The sequence below is a fragment of the Pseudophryne corroboree genome, chromosome 3, assembly GCF_028390025.1.
Source record: "Pseudophryne corroboree isolate aPseCor3 chromosome 3, aPseCor3.hap2, whole genome shotgun sequence".
NCBI lineage: Eukaryota > Metazoa > Chordata > Amphibia > Anura > Myobatrachidae > Pseudophryne > Pseudophryne corroboree.
The window spans coordinates 161816074-161833397 of NC_086446.1; positions in this window are offsets into that span (position 1 = coordinate 161816074).

The window sequence follows — 17324 nt, forward strand, 5'->3', positions numbered from 1 at the left end:
GGGCAAGAGGTCTGCGGAGTGGAATGCCTCGAGGGCAACAGGGGGAGGACCAGCTGCCACTGTGGAATACACAGATCTGGAGGAGATAGCGATGGACTGTGTGAGCTATGAGGAGGGGGTTGGGGTGTCTTATATGGACACGGACCTGCCTGAAATACTCCATGCACATGACTTGCCAGGTAAGTTTACACACATATTTTTTAATTTTAAAATTTTTGGGATACAAAAGTCTCATATTGTTTTTATCTACTCTTTTTCCACTCATTCTTCTATTTGCTTTGCACATAACACAGCACAGGGGGGTGAGCAGGTAGAGTCACAGGAGGGTTATGTGGCTGAGGCTGAGGTGGAGGGACCTAGTGTGTCTGGCAGTGTGGGACCACAAATCCCACCCATCCAGATTCCAACTGGCCCCCCCACCCAACCCTCTGCTATCCCGGAAATCCTGACTGAAATAGCCAGGTGAGCCTGAATGCTTTTCAGGACAGGATGCTCCGGGAGGTAAGCCAGATACCTGTCCGGCTCACTGAGCACAGAACCAGTGTGGAGCAAGGTGTAGCTCAACTCTGGCAGAGAACAGGCAGGGACAAGATCAACTCGCCTCCTCCTTCCATGAACTTGCCAATTCCATTCGGCAAGTGCTCCAGGACATCGCTGTCTCCCTTGCCCACAGTGGCAGAGAGCCAGCCACATCGGCTCCCTCCCCTCACCCTGCCCAGGAAGAACATCCCACTGGGCAGGGCACTCGAAGGTCGCTCCGCAGACCAAGCCAAGAAGAACATCATCAGGCGGGGGAAAAAAAGAGAAAGTGATTTCTCTCCAGATGTTTTACATGTTGCCTCGATGTATTTTTTTATTTTGGCTTGTGTGGCCAGAATGTAGAACTCCCTCAAAGTGAAAGGTTTTCTTTAAATTGTAGCCTGTGAGTTATTTGTGCCTACACCTGAGCCATCTTCCTCTTCCTAGCGTGCTGTGTATGTTTGTGTTTGTGTGTTTGTTCCGGAATCTACCTCAGTTCCCCTAAAAGTTTAGTCTGGCTGGGGGTTCACTTACTTAATTGAAAACATCATATTTTGTCAGAAGAAGGGGTTACCATAGTACTGGGTTCTGCTATGTGCATTTGCCCAATGCCATCTGCTTGCTGCTATGTCCATCTCTGTATGTGATGCTCATTTGTAGCCATGTTGTGTTGTTGATTTTGAATTGTTTTTGAAGTAAAAAAAAAATACTTTACAATTGTTTGTGTGTTTTATTAAAGGTTATGCACTCATGAAAACTGTGCCCTGTAAACTTGAACATGGCATATTGACATTTGTGGAACAAGGGAACAATCAGAATATTAAGACAAACATTGCATAGTATAATTTTAAATGTGTATGCCTTGCACAACACTTAATTTACCATATTAAAAAAAAAAAAACTTGGGTTACTAGGGGCAACATGCTATAGTATTATATATGGACACATATTCCCCCCAAAAAAAATAAAAACAACAGATTAAGTCACATTAAATGTAGGCTGCCTTATGGTGCTCATGTTATTTGGTATGTACAAAGGAATATGTCTATGTTGAGAAGATTTAGCTGATGTAGTTTACAAGTTTGTTTAGTCACATTTGAGATTATTAAACAAATAATTAAAACATGCATTTCACATCAGTTAATTTTTATTTGTACAAAAAATACAGTGCATTATTTGTGAGTGTGTCAGATTTGTTTGTGCTAACAATACAAATATGAAGTGGCCATATAATTGCTGTTTGTATTATTTTGTAAGAGCAGTGTTTTGCGAGTAAATGCTCAACAGGTGAATTCAGTTGCTAATTAATTGCTAATTAGAGCAGACACACACTTGTAACAGTACTTCGCAAGTGCTGAGTAGCTGCAGACTCACTCTTCGGCTGCGTCAAGATAGCGAACATTTGTTAATGTACTTTTAACATAGGATACGCATTTTTGCCAAAAACACGCCTACTGCTGGATGCATACTCCCACACTAGCTGCCCACTTTCACGCCCATTTCGTAGGATTGCGAAGCCGTGCCTCTGCCACGCCTCCGTCACTCCCCGTTTTCGTTTGTGTATTACGAGCAGTTTTCCTTATAGTAATTCTGCACAAGTGTAGTATCGCTATCTTTGCGCATGCGTATTTCCGCTTTTGCGCTTGCTTGCGCAGTTTGAGGTTTTCTTGCCATTTGCAAAAGCGATGATCCGCTGCGAACAACTCGAAATGAGGGCCAAAGTTCTCAGTGCAGTTGGAAATAACACTGGCAGCTTGCAGGCTGATGAACAGGTGTAGATAACGAGATGCACCTGGAGGGAAGTCTCTACGGCAAAGGGCTGGAGCACACTGTAGCTGGTAAAGGTGTGAAGCCTGATCAGAGGTACCAGGGTTGCTGATGCTTGTGGTTCCACGGTAGTACAGGTTCAAACTGGAAGGCAGAGCAGGTACACAGAGGAACTGGAGAACGGAGCCAGACACACAGGTCATAGGAGTGACACGAAGTCCAGGACAAGGACTGACTCACCCTGCTGCTCCTGATATACCCCCCGGTCTGCAGGTATTGGTTGGAAGTGAATGAGGAGGTGCGGCCAAGCTCCGGATTGGTTGATGCGGTAGTCTGATGGAAACTGTCATGGCGGCGCCCATGCTGCTGCCCGGCGGGAACGCGGCATGCATGCACGCCCGCTGACAACAGGAGTGTCCTTAGGTCCAAGATGACATCCGGCAACAAGGTAACCAGTGACAGCGAGACGTAGGGACACCGGACGGAGATCGCACCGACGGACAGATGCAGCTGTGGTAAGTCGATTCCTGACAATTTCCCCGTAACCTGAAAAACCTATGCAGTCACTTGCTCCATAGCTGAGCGCTGCCACGAGGCGGAGGTTCACAGGCAGTGGCCATTTTGTCAGTTTGCTATGTGATCGAGTACGGTGTATCGTAATGTGCATAGAGGTCACGTAGCCCTATCACCCCGGTGTATTTTAGCTAGGGGATTGTAACGCTCCTTCAGCATTGCCCTGTACCCTGCAAAACCTATGCTGTCGATCGCTCCATAGCTGAGGGCTTCCACGAGGCAAGGAGTCATGGGTGGTAGCCATTTCAATTGAGTCTGCCCTGCTACAGAATTGTATGTGTACCATACGATGCATAGAACCTTATCCTCGTAGCCGCTGTGTATTTTACAGTAGATATATTCCTGCAGCTTTGCCCTAATTTATGTCAAACTTGTGTGCACACTACAATACAATAGATACAAAAATAAAAAAATTAATAAAGTGTCTGGAAAAACTAACATGCATTTGCACTTTAGGAATCGAACCCAGGACTCTAAGCATGGGAAGCGGAGCACTTCACCACTCAGACACGTTGCTGCCAACAGATGAATAAACCCATTGGTTTTTTTTATGCCGTAATGGCTACGGGATTAAGACACTAACATACAATATCCCTAACATCAATAGACCACAATGTACCTGTAACACGTTTGTTTATGTACACTACTGGTTTTATTTGTTGATTTGTCTGTGGGACTTGGTCGCTCACATATTCCTAATGTCAATGGACTATACTGTGGCTTCATCATGTTCGTTTGTATCTGTATATACTGCACTACTGTATTTTCGTCTGTACACTGTAATATACTGTATGACATACTGTAGCATATTGTAGCGTAATGAGACGCACCTGTAAAGTAGTTCTTGCTATGTATTTCTGTATTGTATTTTAATGGAGACCACGCGCATGTGCACTGGTGATTTTAAAAAGTGACATATGGTGGATGATCGCAAGTGTTACACTTAAAGGTCACACCAAACGCTCGGTGCACCTCCCTACGGCTAGGCGCGCCTCCCTATGACTAGGCGCGCCACCTTGTGCCCAGGCACGCTGCATATGCCCGATCATGACTAATGCCTCAGCCAGCCAAGATAACGGAGGCTGCATCTGTACATACACACACTCAGTAATACATATACACATACAGTAATACATACACAGACACAGTAATATATACACACACAGTAATATAGTAATACAGTAGTGCATAGTAATACACGCACTTCGCGCCCTGCACCCCATCCCCAAACTGCTCTCCTACTTTACTCCTCTCCCTGCACACTTCTCTCGTACACTACCACTCTCCCTGCACCCCCTCCCTGCACAACTCCTCACCATGCACACCATCCCCACACAAACTGCTCTCCTACACTACACCCTCTCCCTGCCCACACTGCTCTGGAACACTACCCCTCTCCCGCACCTGCACCCCCTCCCTACACACACTGCTCTCATACACTATCTCCTCACCCTGCTCCCCATAAAAACTGCTCACCTACACTACCCCTCTAACTGCACACACTGCTCTCATACTCTACCCCTCTCCTGGCACCCCATCCCCACACAAACTGCTCTCCTGCACTACCCCTCTCCCTGCACCCACTGCTCTCATGCACTACCCCTCTCCCTGCACACCATCTCCACACAAACTGCTCTCCAACACTACCCCCTCTCCATGCACACACTACTCTGGTACACTAACCCTCTTCCTGCATCCCCTCCCTAAACACACACTTCTCTCATACACTACCTCTCTCCCTGCACCCCCACACTGATGTCCTACACTACTATCCTACACTACCCCACACACTGCTCTCCAACACTTTCCTTCACCCTGTACCTCCTCCTCACACACACTGCTCTCCTATTCCTCCCCTCACTCTGCACCTCCTCCTTGCACATACTGCTCTCCTACACCTGACCTCACTCTGCACCTCCTCCCCACACACACTGCTCTCCAACAGTATTCCTCACCTTGCTCCCCTTCCCAGCACACACTGCTCTCCAGCACTACCACCTTCCCTGCATTTCATCTTCGCACATAGGGGGTAATTCCAAGTTGATCGCAGCATGAATTTTTTTTAGCAATTGGGCAAAACCATGTGCACTGGAGGGAGGGCAGATATAACATTTGCAGAGACAGTTAGATTTGGGTGGGTTATTTTGTTTCTGTGCAGGGTAAATACTGGCTGCTTTATTTTTACACTGCAAATTAGATTGCAGATTGAACACACCCCACCCAAATCTAACTCTCTCTGCAAATGTTATATCTGCCCCCCCCCCCCTGCAGTGCACATGGTTTTGCCCAATTGCTAACTAAATTCCTGCTGCGATCAACTTGGAATTACCCTCATAGTGCTCTCCTTTACTGCATTTCACCAACCTTCCTGCACACACTTCTCTCCAACCCTACCCACTCACTGTGCAACCCTTCCCCACATACAATGCTCTTCTTCACTACACTTCACCATGCTCCCCCCTCCTGCACATACTGCTTTCCTACTCTAACCTTTACACTGCACGCACACTGCTATCCCACACTACTCCGCACCCCCTCCTCCTGACTAACCCTCATCCTGCTCCCCCTTAAATTTAGCACATCTACAATCAGGTCTGAATTAGGCCCACTGGACAGATCATGGATTCAGTGTTCTGTGTCTGTATGATTCATCTTACATTGGTAGAGGCTGATTCAATTGTTTTACCCCACGGCTACCACTAGGGGGTACAAAACGAAGTAATTCAATTGTTGTTGTTTTTTTGCAAATAATTTTATTGGTTCAAATTCTGCTTCACAAAAGAAATATCACATGACATACAGCAATAACACAAACAGAATATCTCATGTAGATAAATAGTGTCTAGCAAATTTCTGTAGTTAGAAGAGCTATTTTACATTGAAATAGGTTATATCTCATAAGCAACACTCGTAAACCAACAGAACCACCAGAAACATATAAAATAATATATATACCAAAAGAAGTATAGTGAGGTAGGAACAGAATAGGAAAAAGACGAAGAAAGGGAAATGAGAAAGAAAAAGGGAGAGGAAGGAAAAGAGAAAGAGATAACCTCACAACTCCTGCCTCAGGGCCGAAACGTATTATCCTTTTGGGGGGATCACAGCAATGGAGCATGTAGTCATCGTAGTGACACCTATTGTAGGGATTTATAGTGGTCTGTTTCTTTAAATTCCAGCCACGGAGGCCAAGTGGCAGTAAAAGCTTGGTTTTTTGATGCAAGGGAGGAAACGAGATCATCCATGGCCATGTAGTGGTCTAAGTGCATGCACCATTCAGACATACTGGGAATAACACGAGACTTCCAATGTACTGGAATAACGGCTATTGAAGCACTAAGAATATGGTGGAGCAAAGTTTTTTTATAATGAGATCTGGGTCTACGCAAAAGATTCAACAACCAAAAACTGGGGCAAAAGCGCAGGTTTTCCTGTAGGATAACGTGGCCGTTTCCTTTTCTTTGAGCCAAAAAGGTTTAAGAAGGGGGCAGTCCCACCAGATATGCAATGGGGTTCCGACCGCCCCCGAACATCTCCAGCAGACACTCGGGACCCCAGGATACATTTTGGCTAACAGACTAGGACAGCAGTACCAGCTGGAGAGGACTTTATAATGGGTCTCAACCACCAACACGCTAACAGAAGTAGAGAACGTATTACTGAATATCTCGGGCCAATCATCCTCACCTATCAGGCCATTTAAATCAGATTCCCAGTCCACCATAAATTTGGGTTTTGAGGTAAAAGCCTGATCGATTAGTAATTTGTAAATAGTTGAGAGAGTATGTTACGGGTATGTTAGGGAGAGGCACAAGTTCTCAAATGGGCGTCGTTGATCGCCTGCAATCAACAGGTGTGTGCAAACCCTTAAAAAAGTGCTTAATTGCAGATATTTTCATATCTCATTATTTGGTAAATCCCAGCGAGCTTGTACTGAAGGAAAACTTAATATACCAGACGAATCTAGGAGCTGGTCTACCCTTAGTATACCCCTGATGTGTCATTGCCTAAATGATGAGATTCCCACTCCCAGAGTAAAAACTGGGTTCCCAAACAACAGTGTAAGAGGGAAGGGAGGGGGCGATATAAGGGACTGAGAACGCAAACGACGCCAACAGATAAAAGTGGGCCCTATCAAGGGATGAGAAGTAGCAGGAAACTAGAGAAAGACAGGGCAAGTCCGAGTGTGAGAATGGGAGCGAAGCCAATTCAATTTCTACCCATTGTTTCCTGTCTGTCTTACGTCCCCAGTCCATTATTCTAGAAAGAAGCACTGCTTGGTAGTTGGAGAGAAAATGTGGTAGTTGAAGGCCCCCAAAGTGTTTTCTTCTATGAAGAATGTCATGCTTGAACCTAGGCTTTCACCCCGCCCAAAATCCCTTGTTTTTCGATGGAGGGCATCAAACCAGGAAGAGCACCCTAGGTAGAATGTTCATTTTAATAACTCCAAACCGTCCAACCCAGGAAATGCGTTTGGCACCCCAGGAGGAAAGATCAGATTGAAGTTTAGTCAGTAAAGGAGGGAAGTTAGAGGAAAAAATCTGAGAAATGTCCCTTTTCAAAATAACTCCCAGATATTTAAGTTGTGTCAGCTGCCACATGAAGGGGTACATAGACTGAAGCACTTGAAGACTAGTTGTGTCTAAGGTAAGATTTAAAGCTACAGATTTATATAAATTGATTTTAAAATTAGACAGGGCACTATATCGTTGAAATTCTTGAAGGAGATAAGGGATCGAGGTCAAAGGATGGGATATTACATCTTAAAGATCATCTGCGAAAAGTGCGAGTTTGTACTCCCTATCACCCACCATCAATCTCCTGATATTCACATTTTGTCGACTGGCCCTCACCAGAGCCTCCATACACAAAACAAATATCACTGGAGATAAGGGACAGCCATGACAAGTGCCATTCGAAATACGTATCGGGTCTGAGAGCTCTCCGTTAATATGGACACGGGCAGAGGGGTAAGTGTACAAGGCTCTGATTTCTAGGAGACCAACTGGACGCAAGCCCAAGTGCTCCAGAACTCCTAGAAAAAAGTCCCAATCTACCTTGTCGAATGCCTTCTCTGCATCTGTAGAAAAAAGAATAGTCGGGAACTTGCGTCCCGATGCCACATATATAAGATTAACACTTTAGTAGTGTTGTCTCTGGCCTCACAACCAGGGACAAATCCAACCTGATCCAAGTGAATCAAATTTGGAAGGAACCCTTTGATGCGATTGGCAAGAAGATTAGCATATAGCTTAACGTCGACATTCAACAGGGAGATTGGCCTATAACTGGAGCACCCGGCCGGGTCCTTGCCCTCTTTAGGGATACCTGAAATGTGGGATTAAGGAGTAAAAGGACACTTGTCAGATATCCGATTAAATGCATGGAGCATCAAGGGGAGAGGGAGTCCTTAAACATTTTAAAATATACAATAGCGAATCCATCAGAGCCTGGGCTTTTGCCATTAGAGGTGGATTTTTTTATCTCTTCCAACTCCTCAGCATTAAATTGAGCCTCTAATGCTTCCACCTCCTCCCGAGAGAGCACAGGGAAGTTAACTTCTGTAAGATACTCCTTGATCAGATCTTATTTGGGTAAGTCAGATCCCATCCCTTTTTGAAGCACAAAGTTATAAAAAAGAATGGAAAGTTGCGGCAATGTCTTTCATGGTATTGCAAGTAGAACCATCATGGAATTTGATTTGGGCTACAAAACCTGCTGCTCGTTCGGCCCGCAGTGGCCTTGCCAGCATTTTGCCTGACTTATTTCCCCATAAAAAATAACGACTTCGTCACTTACAGGCGTCCATTTTAATTTTATCGCCCATAAGGGAGTTAAGTTCTTTATGTGCGTTTAATAAAGAATGGAGGGTATCATAAGAAAAAGAGGACTTATGAGAGAGTTCTAATTGTTTTATTTTTTGGATCAGGGCCTCCCGAGTGGCTAATCATTGTTTTTTCAAATGGGCTCCTAATTGGATAAATTCCCCTCTAACTACGCACTTGTGCGCCTCCCAAACCATCACTTTGGAAATATCATCTGTATCATTGGTAGGTATATAATCAGTTAACGTATCTCTAATCTGCTGTTGACAGTAGGGGTCTTGGAGTAGCTGCTCATTTAGTCTCCATATATAGGACGTTGAGGTTGAAGTCGGTAAAGTAACACTCAAGGACACAGGCAAATGGTCTTTCCAGGTGATATGGCCAATGTTGGTAGTAGAGACCAAATGCAAAATAAAGATATAATCGAGCCTAGAATAAATGCTGTGAGGGTGGGAATAAAAGGTGTAATCCCGTGTGGAGGGATGTTGTATACGCCAAGCGTCATTTAGTTGGTAACTATATAGAGCTCTCCGAACTTTACGATGGAGTTTATCTGAGAATTTTGGGGAGGGTTTAAAGGAGTCCAGACAGGGGTCTAGGGCCCAGTTAAAATCTCCTCCCCGGATAAAAACACCTGCTATGTAAGGCTGGGCTAGAGATAATACTTTGTCCAAAAACGCAGGTTGGGCTCTATTAGGGGCATAGATATTCAAAAGAGTGAAATCACGGTTAGAAATCTTACAATATAGCAATATAGCTCTGCCTGGAATTAATTGGTGGCAAGTGACATCAGTAATTGTAACATGTCGCGCAATAAGAACAGCAGCACCCAGGATCTTACCTTCAGAATTGTTAGAGAAAAAACTACTAGGGAAATCTCTATTCCCGAGAGAAGGGGCAGCACCCTCTTCAAAGTGGGTTTCCTGGATGAAGGCAATATCCGGCCACTCGGCCTTCAGCTCCCTAAGGGCCTGCGATCTTCTCTCAGGGATATTGAGACCCTTCAAATTAACTGATAAAACATTCAATTTAGCCATTACAGTACAGATCAACTATCATCAGACCCAATACATAAAGGACACAATAATCCCTTCGCATAAGAAGGAGTGAAAATTGTCCGACCCAGAGATGTGAGGTAAGGAAAGTAGAGAAAAAGAGAGAAGGAACATTTTCAATTAAGGCAGTAGAACATACTTGGAAAAGAAGTAGGAGCAAGACACCGCTCCTGGGTGTTAGGCGCCGCGGTCCGGGACTTCCTCCCGGCCCGGCGCCTAGCAACTAGGGACGCCGTGCGCGCTTAGCCGCCGGGTCCCTAGCAACGCTAGGACGCCGTGCGCGCTGAGCCGCCGGCTCCCTAGCAACGCTAGGACGGCGGGCGCGCCGAGCCGCCGGGACCCTAGCAACGGGGACGCCACGGACGGACCGCGTTCCCCGTTGCAGGGTTGATTAATTAACTGTGCACACATGTTTTCTGGTCGTGCAGCAGGGCAGCTGCACGATATTCATTGTAATCAGGCTCTGGACTCTGATTGGAGGATTCCCTGCTAAATACCTTCTCAGTGCCTCACACAGACGCCGGTGATAGTTTCCTGCATGCTGCTCATGTTGGTGAACGTCTGTTCCTGGTCTGCTGTGCCCGGTCATTCCAGTCCTCTGAGTTCCTGAGTCTTGGTGTTTGTCATCTCATCCCAAGGAGTTCTCCTGGTCCTCATTTACCTGTGACAGTCTTTAGAGGATCTCGTTTGGTTTCGTGAGTGGCGGCTCTGCCGCGTGCTGCGGCCTAGGCCGCTTTATATTGTGTTCTGGTTTTGGAGCATTTGCGGAGGTATCCGCTTCCACAGTCCTCTCCGGAACTCGGCGGTGCCGTGTAGGAGAGTGGACAAGTGGAGTATTTTGGTTGTTCTTTTCCCTGGCGGTAATCCGCGCATACTTTAGTTTTAGGTTTGTTAGTAGCCCCTGGCCTTGTTGTTTAGTTAGAGGGCCCCTTGTTATCACCCTGTCTCGGTTCACTCTTTGTCTCTCATTAAGACCTGAAGGGGCATCGGAGTTGGGCAGACGTAATCCGCCCTTCAAACGCGGCTGCTATGGGCCCAAGCAACCATAGTCTCGCAAAAGTGTACTGACAGCACGGGCGAGACAACGGAGATAGGGCGCCAGGGGCTATTCCCATTCCTTTCCCCTTTCCCAGCATTACGTTCTGGTATTCAGGTCCTTTCATATAAGATCACCCCAGACTAGTGATGAGCGGGTTCTCGGAAACCGAACCCCCCCGAACTTCACGCTTTTTACACGGGTCCGAGGCAGACTCGGATCTTCCCGCCTTGCTCGGCTAACCCCAGCGCGCCCGAACGTCATCATCCCGCTGTCGGATTCTCGCGAGGCTCGTATTCTATCGCGAGACTTGGATACTATATAAGGAGCCGCGCGTCGCCGCCATTTTCACACGTGCATTGAGATTGATAGGGAGAGGACGTGGCTGGCGTCCTCTCCGTTTAGATAGAGAGTGAGACACTTGATTTACTGGAGCATTAGGAGTACTCAGAGAGTGCAGAGTTTTGCTGATAGTTATACTAGTGACCACCAGTTTTATTTATTATTTAATATAATCCGTTCTCTGCCTGAAAAAAAACGATACACAGTCACATACCATATCTGTGCTCAGCCTCAGTGTGCTGCATGATAATATCATCTATGTATATCTGACTGTGCTGAGTAGTGCTCACTGCTCACACAGCTTAATTGTGGGGGAGACTGGGGAGCAGTTATAGCAGGAGTACATATTTAACAGTGCACACTTTTGCTGCCAGAGTGCCAGTGTGACTGACCAGCAGTGACCACCAGTATATTGTCTGCCTGAAAAAGTTAAACACTCGTGTGGTGTTTTTTTTTTTAATTCTATAAACGCATTCTGCTGACAGTGTCCAGCAGGTCCGTCATTCATTATATTTCTATCTTCTTCATACTAGTAGTTTAGGAGTCTGCAGTGCTGACAGTGTCCAGCAGGTCCGTCATTATATAATATATACCTGTCCTGCAGTAGTGATATATATATATTTTTTATATCATTATCATCCAGTCTATACTAGCAGACGCAGTACGGTAGTCCACGGCTGTAGCTACCTCTGTGTCGGCACTGGCAGTCGCTCGTCCATAATTGTATACCTACCTGTGGTGTTTTTTTTTTCTATCTTCTTCATACTAGTAGTTTAGGAGTCTGCAGTGCTGACAGTGTCCAGCAGGTCCGTCATTATACAATATATACCTGTCCTGCAGTAGTGATATATATATATTTTTTATATCATTATCATCCAGTCTATACTAGCAGACGCAGTACGGTAGTCCACGGCTGTAGCTACCTCTGTGTCGGCAGTCGCTCGTCCATAATTGTATACCTACCTGTGGTGGTTTTTTTTTTTCTATCTTCTTCATACTAGTAGTTTAGGAGTCTGCAGTGCTGACAGTGTCCAGCAGGTCCGTCATTATACAATATATACCTGTCCTGCAGTAGTGATATATATATATATTTTATATCATTATCATCCAGTCTATACTAGCAGACGCAGTATGGTAGTCCACGGCTGTAGCTACCTCTGTGTCGGCAGTCGCTCGTCCATAATTGTATACCTACCTGTGGTGGGTTTTTTTTTTCTATCTTCTTCATACTAGTAGTTTAGGAGTCTGCAGTGCTGACAGTGTCCAGCAGGTCCGTCATTATACAATATATACCTGTCCTGCAGTAGTGATATATACATATTTTTTATATCATTATCATCCAGTCTATACTAGCAGACGCAGTACGGTAGTCCACGGCTGTAGCTACCTCTGTGTCGGCACTGGCAGTCGCTCGTCCATAATTGTATACCTACCTGTGGTGGTTTTTTTTTTTCCTATCTTCTTCATACTAATAGTTTAGGAGTCTGCAGTGCTGACAGTGTCCAGCAGGTCCGTCATTATACAATATATACCTGTCCTGCAGTAGTGATATATATAAATTTTTTATATCATTATCATCCAGTCTATACTAGCAGACACAGTACGGTAGTCCACGGCTGTAGCTACCTCTGTGTCGGCAGTCGCTCGTCCATAATTGTATACCTACCTGTGGTGGGTTTTTTTTTTCTATCTTCTTCATACTAGTAGTTTAGGAGTCTGCAGTGCTGACAGTGTCCAGCAGGTCCGTCATTATACAATATATACCTGTCCTGCAGTAGTGATATATACATATTTTTTATATCATTATCATCCAGCCTATACTAGCAGACGCAGTACGGTAGTCCACGGCTGTAGCTACCTCTGTGTCGGCACTGGCAGTCGTTCGTCCATAATTGTATACCTACCTGTGGTGGGTTTTTTTTTTTCTATCTTCTTCATACTAATAGTTTAGGAGTCTGCAGTGCTGACAGTGTCCAGCAGGTCCGTCATTATACAATATATACCTGTCCTGCAGTAGTGATATATATAAATTTTTTATATCATTATCATCCAGTCTATACTAGCAGACGCAGTACGGTAGTCCACGGCTGTAGATTCCTCTGTGTCGGCACTGGCAGTCGCTCGTCCATAATTGTATACCTACCTGTGGTGGGTTTTTTTTTCTATCTTCTTCATACTAGTAGTTTAGGAGTCTGCAGTGCTGACAGTGTCCAGCAGGTCCATCATTATACAATATATACCTGTCCTGCAGTAGTGATATATATATATTTTTTATATCATTATCATCCAGTCTATACTAGCAGATGCAGTACGGTAGTCCACGGCTGTAGCTACCTCTGTGTCGGCAGCCGCTCATCATCCATAAGTATACTAGTATCCATCCATCTCCATTGTTTACCTGAGGTGCCTTTTAGTTGTGCCTATTAAAATATGGAGAACAAAAATGTTGAGGTTCCAAAAATAGGGAAAGATCAAGATCCACTTCCACCTCGTGCTGAAGCTGCTGCCACTAGTCATGGCCGAGACGATGAAATGCCATCAACGTCGTCTGCCAAGGCCGATGCCCAATGTCATAGTACAGAGCATGTAAAATCCAAAACACCAAATATCAGTAAAAAAAGGACTCAAAAATCTAAAATAAAATCGTCGTCGGAGAAGCGTAAACTTGCCAATATGCCATTTACCACACGGAGTGGCAAGGAACGGCTGAGGCCCTGGCCTATGTTCATGGCTAGTGGTTCAGCTTCACATGAGGATGGAAGCACTCAGCCTCTCGCTAGAAAAATTAAAAGACTTAAGCTGGCAAAAGCACAGCAAAGAACTGTGCGTTCTTCGAAATCACAAATCCACAAGGAGAGTCCAATTGTGTCGGTTGCGATTCCTGACCTTCCCAACACTGGACGTGAAGAGCATGCGCCTTCCACCATTTGCACGCCCCCTGCAAGTGCTGGAAGGAGCACCCGCAGTCCAGTTCCTGATAGTCAGATTGAAGATGTCAGTGTTGAAGTACACCAGGATGAGGAGGATATGGGTGTTGCTGGCGCTGGGGAGGAAATTGACCAGGAGGATTCTGATGGTGAGGTGGTTTGTTTAAGTCAGGCACCCGGGGAGACACCTGTTGTCCGTGGGAGGAATATGGCCATTGACATGCCTGGTGAAAATACCAAAAAAATCAGCTCTTCAGTGTGGAAGTATTTCAACAGAAATGCGGACAACATTTGTCAAGCCGTGTGTTGCCTTTGTCAAGCTGTAATAAGTAGGGGTAAGGACGTTAACCACCTCGGAACATCCTCCCTTATACGTCACCTGCAGCGCATTCATCATAAGTCAGTGACAAGTTCAAAAACTTTGGGCGACAGCGGAAGCAGTCCACTGACCAGTAAATCCCTTCCTCTTGTAACCAAGCTCACGCAAACCACCCCACCAACTCCCTCAGTGTCAATTTCCTCCTTCCCCAGGAATGCCAATAGTCCTGCAGGCCATGTCACTGGCAATTCTGACGAGTCCTCTCCTGCCTGGGATTCCTCCGATGCATCCTTGCGTGTAACGCCTACTGCTGCTGGCGCTGCTGTTGTTGCTGCTGGGAGTCGATCGTCATCCCAGAGGGGAAGTCGTAAGACCACTTTTACTACTTCCACCAAGCAATTGACTGTCCAACAGTCCTTTGCGAGGAAGATGAAATATCACAGCAGTCATCCTGCTGCAAAGCGGATAACTGAGGCCTTGGCATCCTGGGCGGTGAGAAACGTGGTTCCGGTATCCATCATTACTGCAGAGCCAACTAGAGACTTGTTGGAGGTACTGTGCCCCCGGTACCAAATACCATCTAGGTTCCATTTCTCTAGGCAGGCGATACCGAAAATGTACACAGACCTCAGAAAAAGACTCACCAGTGTCCGAAAAAATGCAGTTGTACCCAATGTCCACTTAACCACGGACATGTGGACAAGTGGAGCAGGGCAGACTCAGGACTATATGACTGTGACAGCCCACTGGGTAGATGTATTGACTCCCGCCGCAAGAACAGCAGCGGCGGCACCAGTAGCAGCATCTCGCAAACGCCAACTCTTTCCTAGGCAGGCTACGCTTTGTATCACCGCTTTCCAGAATACTCACACAGCTGAAAACCTCTTACGGCAACTGAGGAAGATCATCGCAGAATGGCTTACCCCAATTGGACTCTCCTGTGGATTTGTGGCATCGGACAACGCCAGCAATATTGTGTGTGCATTAAATCTGGGCAAATTCCAGCACGTCCCATGTTTTGCACATACCTTGAATTTGGTGGTGCAGAATTATTTAAAAAACGAGAGGGGCGTGCAAGAGAAGCTGTCGGTGGCCAGAAGAATTGCGGCACACTTTCGGCGTACAGGCACCACGTACAGAAGACTGGAGCACCACCAAAAATGCCTGAACCTGCCCTGCCATCATCTGAAGCAAGAAGTGGTAACGAGGTGGAATTCAACCCTCTATATGCTTCAGAGGTTGGAGGAGCAGCAAAAGGCCATTCAAGCCTATACAACTGAGCACGATATAGGAGGTGGAATGCACCTGTCTCAAGCGCAGTGGAGAATGATTTCAACGTTGTGCAAGGTTCTGCAACCTTTTGAACTTGCCACACGTGAAGTCAGTTCAGACACTGCCAGCCTGAGTCAGGTCATTCCCCTCATCAGGCTTTTGCAGAAGAAGCTGGAGACATTGAAGGAGGAGCTAACACAGAGCGATTCCGCTAGGCATGTGGGACTTGTGGATGGAGCCCTTAATTCGCTTAACAAGGATTCACGGGTGGTCAATCTGTTGAAATCAGAGCACTACATTTTGGCCACCGTGCTCGATCCTAGATTTAAAACCTACCTTGGATCTCTCTTTCCGGCAGACACAAGTCTGCTGGGGTTCAAAGAACTGCTGGTGAGAAAATTGTCAAGTCAAGCGGAACGCGACCTGTCATCATCTCCTCCTTCACATTCTCCCGCAACTGGGGGTGCGAGGAAAAGGCTCAGAATTCCGAGCCCACCTGCTGGCGGTGATGCAGGGCAGTCTGGAGCGACTGCTGATGCTGACATCTGGTCCGGACTGAAGGACCTGACAACGATTACGGACATGTCGTCTACTGTCACTGCATATGATTCTCTCCCCATTGAAAGAATGGTGGAGGATTATATGAGTGACCGCATCCAAGTAGGCACGTCAGACAGTCCGTACTTATACTGGCAGGAAAAAGAGGCAATTTGGAGGCCCTTGCACAAACTGGCTTTATTCTACCTAAGTTGCCCTCCCACAAGTGTGTACTCCGAAAGAGTGTTTAGTGCCGCCGCTCACCTTGTCAGCAATCGGCGTACAAGGTTACATCCAGAAAATGTGGAGAAGATGATGTTCATTAAAATGAATTATAATCAATTCCTCCGTGGAGACATTCACCAGCAGCAATTGCCTCCACAAAGTACACAGGGAGCTGAGATGGTGGATTCCAGTGGGGACGAATTGATAATCTGTGAGGAGGGGGATGTACACGGTGATATATCGGAGGATGATGATGAGGTGGACATCTTGCCTCTGTAGAGCCAGTTTGTGCAAGGAGAGATTAATTGCTTCTTTTTTGGTGGGGGTCCAAACCAACCTGTCATTTCAGTCACAGTCATGTGGCAGACCCTGTCACTGAAATGATGGGTTGGTTAAAGTGTGCATGTCCTGTTTATACAACATAAGGGTGGGTGGGAGGGCCCAAGGACAATTCCATCTTGCACCTCTTTTTTCTTTCATTTTTCTTTGCGTCATGTGCTGTTTGGGGAGTAGTTTTTGGAAGGGCCATCCTGCGTGACACTGCAGTGCCACTCCTAGATGGGCCAGGTGTTTGTGTCGGCCACTTGGGTCGCTTAGCTTACTCACACAGCTACCTCATTGCGCCTCTTTTTTTCTTTGCGTCATGTGCTGTTTGGGGGGTGTTTTTTGGAAGGGCCATCCTGCGTGACACTGCAGTGCCACTCCTAGATGGGCCAGGTGTTTGTGTCGGCCACTAGGGTCGCTTAGCTTACTCACACAGCTACCTCATTGCGCCTCTTTTTTTTCTTCTTTGCGTCATGTGCTGTTTGGGGGGTGTTTTTTGGAAGGGCCATCCTGCGTGACACTGCAGTGCCACTCCTAGATGGAAATAAATTCAATATGGAACCGCACTAGTCTTAACAATCTAAACTGAATGTAGAAATGACA